Here is a 7,420-nt window from a genome sequence, read left to right on the forward strand (position 1 = left end):
TAATGTTTTGATTCAAAAATTTCAAGTTTGTTACTTACTTGTTAAGAAAGATTCAAACTTTGAGTTCTAGAATCATATCTTGTGATTTCTTGTGAATCAAGTCATTAATTGTGATTTTTAAAATCAAATCTTTTTCAAAACTAATTTCAATCATATCTTTTCAAAAATATCTTCTTATCTTATCTTTTTCAAAATTTGATTTTAAAATATCTTTTCTAACTTCCTAACTTCTTATCTTTTCAAAATTTGTTTCAACTAACTAACTAACTTTTTGTTTGTTTCTTACCTTTTTCAAAACTACCTAACTAACTCTCTCTCTCTAATTTTCGAAAAAATCTTCCCTCTTTTTCAAAATTTCTTTTTAATTAGACTAATTATTTTATTTTTTATTTGAATTTTCGAAAAACTACTAACCTTTTTCAAAAACTATTTTCGAAAATCACTAACTCTTTTTCAAAAATTATTTTCGAAAATTCTCTCCTCCTCTCATCCCCTTCTATTTATTTATTCATCTACTAACACTTCTCTTCATCTCACATCTCTGCTCCTATCATCACCTTTGTGTTTGGATTCTTCATTCTTCTTCACCCCTATTCCTTTTCTTCTTCTACTAACAATAAGGAACCTCTTTACTATGACATAGAGGATTCCTCTTCTTTTCTTTTTCTCTTCTCTTTCTTATGAGCAGGGACAAAGAAAAAGGCATTCTTGTTGAAGCTGATCCAGAACCTGAAAGGACTCTGAAGAGAAAACTAAGAGAAGCTAAATTACAACAATCCAGAGACAACCTTATTGAAAATTTCGAATAAGTAAAGGAGATGGCAGCCGAACCCAACAAAAATAATGCAAGGAGAACGCTTGGTAACTTTACTGCACCTAATTCCAATTTACATGGAAGAAGCATCTCCATTCCTACCATTGGAGCAAACAATTTTGAGCTGAAACCTCAGCTAGTTTCTCTGATGTAGCAGAACTGCAAGTTTTATGGACTTCCATCTGAAGATCCTTTTCAGTTCTTAACTGAATTCTTGCAGATCTGTGATACTGTTAAGACTAATGGAGTAGATCCTGAAGTCTACAGGCTCATACTTTTCCCTTTTGCTGTAAGAGACAGAGCTAGAATATGGTTGGACTCTCAACCCAAAGACAGCCTGAACTCTTGGGATAAGCTGGTCACGGCTTTCTTAGCCAAGTTCTTTCCTCCTCAAAAGCTGAGCAAGCTTAGAGCTGATGTTCAAACCTTCAGACAGAAAGAAGGTGAATCCCTCTATGAAGCTTGGGAAAGATACAAGCAGCTGACCAAAAAGTGTCCTTCTGACATGCTTTCAGAATGGACCATCCTGGATATATTCTATGATGGTTTATCTGAGCTATCAAAGATGTCATTGAATACTTCTGTAGGTGGATCCATTCACCTAAAGAAAATGCCTGCAGAAGCTCAAGAACTCATTGACATAGTTGCTAATAACCAGTTTATGTACACTTCTAAGAGGAATCCTGTGAGTAATGGGACACCTATGAAGAAGGGAGTTCTTGAAATTGATACTCTGAATGCCATATTGGCTTAGAATAAAATATTGACTCAGTAAGTCAATATGATTTCTCAGAGTCTGAATGGAATGCAAGCTGCATCCAACAGTACTCAAGAGGCATCTTCTGAAGAAGAAGCTTATGATCCTGAGAACCCTGCAATAGCAGAGTTAAAATACATGGGTGAACCATATGGAAACACCTACAATCCATCATGGAGAAATCACCCAAATCTCTCATGGAAGGATCAAAAGCCTCAACAAGGCTTTAATAATGGTGGAAGAAACAGGTTTAGCAATAGCAAGCCTTTTCCATCATCCACTCAGCAACAGACAGAGAATTCTGAGCAGAATCCATCTAGCTTAGCAAATTTAGTCTCTGATCTATCTAAGGCCACTGTGAGTTTCATGAATGAAACAAGGTCTTCCATTAGAAATTTGGAAGCACAAGTGGGCCAGCTGAGTAAAAGGATCACTGAAATCCCTCCTAGTACTCTCCCAAGCAATACAGAAAAGAATCCAAAAGGAGAGTGCAAGGCCATTGAATTAATTACCATGGCCGAACCCACAAGAGAGGAGAAGGATGTGAATCCCAAGGAGGAAGACCTCCTGGGACGTCCAGTGATCAATAAGGAGCTTCCCTCTGAGGAACCTAAGGAATCTGAGACTCATCTAGAGTCCATAGAGATTCCATTGAACCTCCTTATGCCATTCATGAGCTCTGATGAGTATTCCTCTTCTGAAGAGAATGAGGATGTTACTGAAGAGCAAGCTGCCAAGTTCCTTGGTGCAATCATGAAGCTAAATGCCAAATTATTTGGTATTGAAACTTGGGAAGATGAACCTCCCTTGTTCACCAATGAACTAAGTGATCTGGATCAACTAACATTGCCTCAGAAGAGACAGGATCCTGGAAAGTTTATAATACCTTGTACCATAGGCACCATGATCTTTAAGGCTCTGTGTGACCTTGGTTCAGGAATAAACCTCATGCCCCTCTCTGTAATAGAGAAACTGGGAATCTATGGGATGCAAGCTGCTAAAATCTCATTAGAGATGGCAGACAATTCAAGAAAACAGGCTTATGGACAAGTAGAGGACGTGTTAGTAAAGGTTGAAGGCCTTTACATCCCTGCTGATTTCATAGTCCTGGATACTGGAAAGGAAGAGGATGAATCCATCATCCTAGGAAGACCTTTCCTAGCCACAACAAGAGCTGTGATTGATGTGGACAGAGGAGAATTGATCCTTCAATTAAATAAGGACAACCTTGTGTTTACAACTCAAGGATCTCTCTATGCATCCATGGAAAGGAAGCAGAAAAAGCTTCTCTCAAAGCAGAGTCAACCAAAGCCCCCACAGTCAAACTCTAAGTTTGGTGTTGGGAGGCCACAACCAAACTCTAAGTTTGGTGTCAAACCCCCATATCCAAACTCTAAGTTTGGTGTTGGGAGGTCTCAACAAAGCTCTGCACATCTGTGAGGCTCCATGAGAGCCCACTGTCAAGCTATTGACATTAAAGAAGCGCTTGTTGGGAGGCAACCCAATGTTTATTTATCTAATTTTATTTTTTTTTCATGTTTTCTTAGGTTCATGATCATGTGGAGTCACAAAATAAACGAAAAATTTAGAAACAGAATCAAAAACAGCGGAAGAAAAATCACACCCTGGAGGAAGCACCTGCCTAGCATTCAACGCCAGAATAGAGCATGGTTCTGGCGCTGAACGCCCAAAATGGGTAGTATCTGGGCGCTGTACACCCAAAATGGGCATCATCTGGGCGCTGAACGCCAGAATTGCACCCTGGAGATGAGCTGGCGCTGAACGCCCAGAACAAGCATGGTTCTGGCGTTCAACGCCAGAAATGGGCAACAAATGGGCGTTGAACGCCCAAAATGGGAACCAACCTGGCGCTGAACGCCCAGAGTTGTGTGCAAGGGCATTTTACATGCCTAATTTGGTGCAAGGTTGTAAATCCTTGAACACCTCAGGATCTGTGGACCCCACAGGATCATCTCAGGATCTGTGGACCCCACAGGATCCCCACCTACCTCCACTCACTCTTTTCTCTCTTCTCAATCATCCTCTATTCCTAATAAACACTCTTCCCCAAAACCCTTCACCTATCACCTCCATCTCTCTTCCCTATTAACCCTTCACCACTCACATCCACCCACTCTTCCCCATAAACCTATCCAATAAACTCCACCTACCTTCAAAATTCAAATCAATTTCCCACCCAAACCCACCCATATGGCCGAACCTTAACCCCCTCCCTTCCCTATATAAATCCTTCCATTCTTCCTCATTTTCACACAATACAACCCTCTCTTCTCTTCTTGGCCAAAACACACCTCCCCCTTCTTTTCCATCTTTTCTTCTTCTTCATCATCAAATTCTCTATTTTTTTGCTCGAGGGTGAGCAATATTCTAAGTTTGGTGTGGTAAAAGCATAAGCTTTTTGTTTTTCCATTACCATTGATGGCACCTAAGACCGGAGAATCCTCTAGAAAAGGGAAAGGGAAGACAAAAACTTCCACCTCCGAGTCATGGGAGATGGAAAGATTCATCTCCAAAGCTCATCAAGACCACTTCTATGATGTTGTGGCCAAGAAGAAGGTGATCCCCAAGGTCCCTTTCAAACTCAAAAGAAATAAGTATCCGGAGATCCGACATGAAATTCAAAGAAGAGGTTGGGAAGTTCTAACAAATCCCATCCAACAAGTCGGCATCCTAATGGTTCAAGAGTTCTATGCCAATGCATGGATCACCAAGAACCATGATCAAAGTAAGAACCCAGATCCAAAGAACTATGTTACAATGGTTCGGGGGAAATACTTGGATTTTAGTCCAGAAAATGTGAGGTTGGCGTTTAACTTGCCTATGATGCAAGGAGATGAACGCCCCTACACTAGAAGGGTCAACTTTAATCAAAGGTTGGACCAAGTCCTCATGGACATATGTGTGGAAGGAGCTCAATGGAAGATTGACTCCAAAGGCAAGCCGGTTCAACTAAGAAGATTGGACCTCAAGCCTGTGGCTAGAGGATGGTTGGAGTTCATCCAACGCTCCATCATCCCCACTAGCAACCGATCTGAAGTTACTGTGGATCGGGCCATCATGATCCATAGCATCATGATTGGAGAAGAAGTAGAGGTTCATGAAGTCATCTCCCTTGAACTCTACAAAATAGCCGAAAAGCCCTCTCCTGGGGCAAGGCTAGCTTTTCCTCATCTTATCTGCCATCTATGTTACTCAGCTGGAGCTTCCATAGAAGGAGACATTCACATTAAGGAAGAGAAGCCCATCACTAAGAAAAAGATGGAGCAAGCAAGAGAGCCCATTCATGGAGCTCAAGAGGCGCAGGAAGCTCATCACCATGAGATCCCGGAGATGCCTCATATGCATTTTCCTCCACAAAACTATTGGGAGCAAATCAACACCTCCCTAGGAGAATTAAGTTCCAACATGGGACAACTAAGGGTGGAACATCAAGAGCACTCCATCATCCTTCATGAAATAAGAGAAGATCAAAAAGCAATGATGGAGGAGCAACAAAGACAAGGAAGAGACATAGAAGAGCTCAAGGACATCATTGGTTCCTCAAGAAGGAAACGCCACCATCACTAAGGTGGACTCATTCCTTGTTCTTACTTTCTCTGTTTTTCGTTTTCTCTATGTTAAGTGCTTATCTATGTTTGTGTCTTCATTACATGATCATTAGTAGTTAGTAACTTTGTCTTAAAGTTATGAATGTCCTATGAATCCATCACCTCTCTTAAATGAAAATGTTTTAATTTAAAAGAACAAGAAGTACATGAGTTTTGAATTTATCCTTGAACTTAGTTTAATTATATTGATGTGGTGACAATGCTTCTTGTTTTCTGAATGTATGCTTGAACAGTGCATATGTCTTTTGAAGTTGTTGTTTAAGAATGTTAAATATGTTAGCTCTTGAAAGAATGATGACTAGGAAACATGTTATTTGATAATCTGAAAAATCATAAAAATGATTCTTGAAGCAAGAAAAAGCAGCAACGAACAAAGCTTACAAAAAAAATAAAAAAAATAAAATAGGCGAAAAAAAATAGAAAGAAAAAAAAGGAGGCAAGAGCAAAAAGCCAATAACCCTTAAAACCAAAAGGCAAGGGCAAATAAAAAGGATCCCAAGGATTTGAGCATCAGTGGATAGGAGGGCCTAAAGGAATAAAATCCTGGTCTAAGCGGCTAAACCGAGCTGTCCCTAACCATGTGCTTGTGGCGTGTAGGTGTCAAGTGAAAACTTGAGACTAAGCGGTTAAAGTCAAGGTCCAAAGCAAAAAAAGATTGTGCTTAAGAACCCTGGACACCTCTAATTGGGGACTTTAGCAAAGCTGAGTCACAATCTGAAAAGGTTCACCCAATTATGTGTCTGTGGCATTTATGTACCGGTGGAAATACTGGAAAACAAAGTGCTTAGGGCCACGGCCAAGACTCATAAAATAGCTGTGTTCAAGAATCATCATACTGAACTAGGAGAGTCAATAACACTATCTAAACTCTGAGTTCCTATAGAAGCCAATCATTCTGAACTTCAATGGATAAAGTGAGATGCCAAAACTATTCAAGAGGCAAAAAGCTACAAGTCCCGCTCATCTGATTGGAGCTATGTTTCATTGATAGTTTGGAATTTATAGTATATTCTCTTCTTTTTATCCTATTTGATTTTCAGTTGCTTGGGGACAAGCAACAATTTAAGTTTGGTGTTGTGATGAGCGGATAATTTATACGCTTTTTGGCATTATTTTTAATATGTTTTTAGTAGAATCTAGTTACTTTTAGGGATGTTTTCATTAGTTTTTATGTTAAATTCACATTTCTGGACTTTACTATGAGTTTGTGTGTTTTTATGTGATTTCAGGTATTTTCTGGCTGAAATTGAGGGACTTGAGCAAAAATCAGATTCAGAGGTTGAAGAAGGACTGCTGATGCTGTTGGATTCTGACCTCCCTTTACTCAAAATGAATTTTCTAGAGCTACAGAACTCAAAATGGCGCGCTTCCAATTGCATTGGAAAGTAGACATCTAGGGCTTTCCATAATTATATAATAGTCCATACTTTTCCCAAGTTTAGACGATGCAAACTGGCGTTCAACGCCAGCTCTCTGCCCAATTCTGGCGTCCAGCGCCAGAAACAAGTTGCAAAGTGGAGTTCAACGCTCAAACTGGCACAAAAGCTGGCGTTCAACTCCAAGAATGACCTCTCCACGTGTAGACTTCAAGCTCAGCCCAAGCACACACTAAGTGGGTCCCAGAAGTGGATTTATGCATCAATTACTTACTTCTGTAAACCCTAGTAGCTAGTTTATTATAAATAGGACCTTTTACTATTGTATTAGACATCTTTGGATTATCTTTTGATCTATTGATCACGTTTGGGGGCTGGCCATTCGGCCATGCCTGGACCTTTATTACTTATGTATTTTCAACGGTAGAGTTTCTGCACTCCATAGATTAAGGTGTGGAGCTCTGCTGTTCCTCAAAGATTAATGCAAAGTACTACTGTTTTCTATTCAATTCATCTTATTTCGCTTCTAAGATATTCATTCGCACTTCAACCTGAATGTGATGAACGTGACAATCATCATCATTCCCTATGAACGCGTGCCTGACAACCACTTCTGTTCTACATTAGATTGAATGAGTATCTCTTAGATCTCTTAATCAGAATCTTCGTGGTATAAGCTAGATTGATGGCGGCATTCATGAGAGTCCGGAAAGTCTAAACCTTGTCCGTGGTATTCCGAGTAGGACTCTGGGATTGAATGACTGTGACGAACTCTAAACTCGCGAGTGCTGGGCGTAGTGACAGACACAAAAGGATAGTAAATTCTATTCCAGTATGATCGAGA

General features: G+C 39.9%; 1 non-coding gene across 1 annotated transcript; it reads right to left on the bottom strand.

Annotated features, from left to right (window-relative positions):
- Positions 1–1,217: 1,217 nt before the first annotated feature.
- On the bottom strand, positions 1,218–1,325 carry LOC112761279 (small nucleolar RNA R71). The gene has a single exon (XR_003181680.1). It is a non-coding gene; the product is annotated as a small nucleolar RNA R71 (small nucleolar RNA).
- Between the last annotated feature and the right edge of the window lie 6,095 nt (positions 1,326–7,420).

This window comes from Arachis hypogaea, chromosome 16 (genome assembly GCF_003086295.3).
Source record: "Arachis hypogaea cultivar Tifrunner chromosome 16, arahy.Tifrunner.gnm2.J5K5, whole genome shotgun sequence".
NCBI classification, from domain to species: domain Eukaryota; kingdom Viridiplantae; phylum Streptophyta; class Magnoliopsida; order Fabales; family Fabaceae; genus Arachis; species Arachis hypogaea.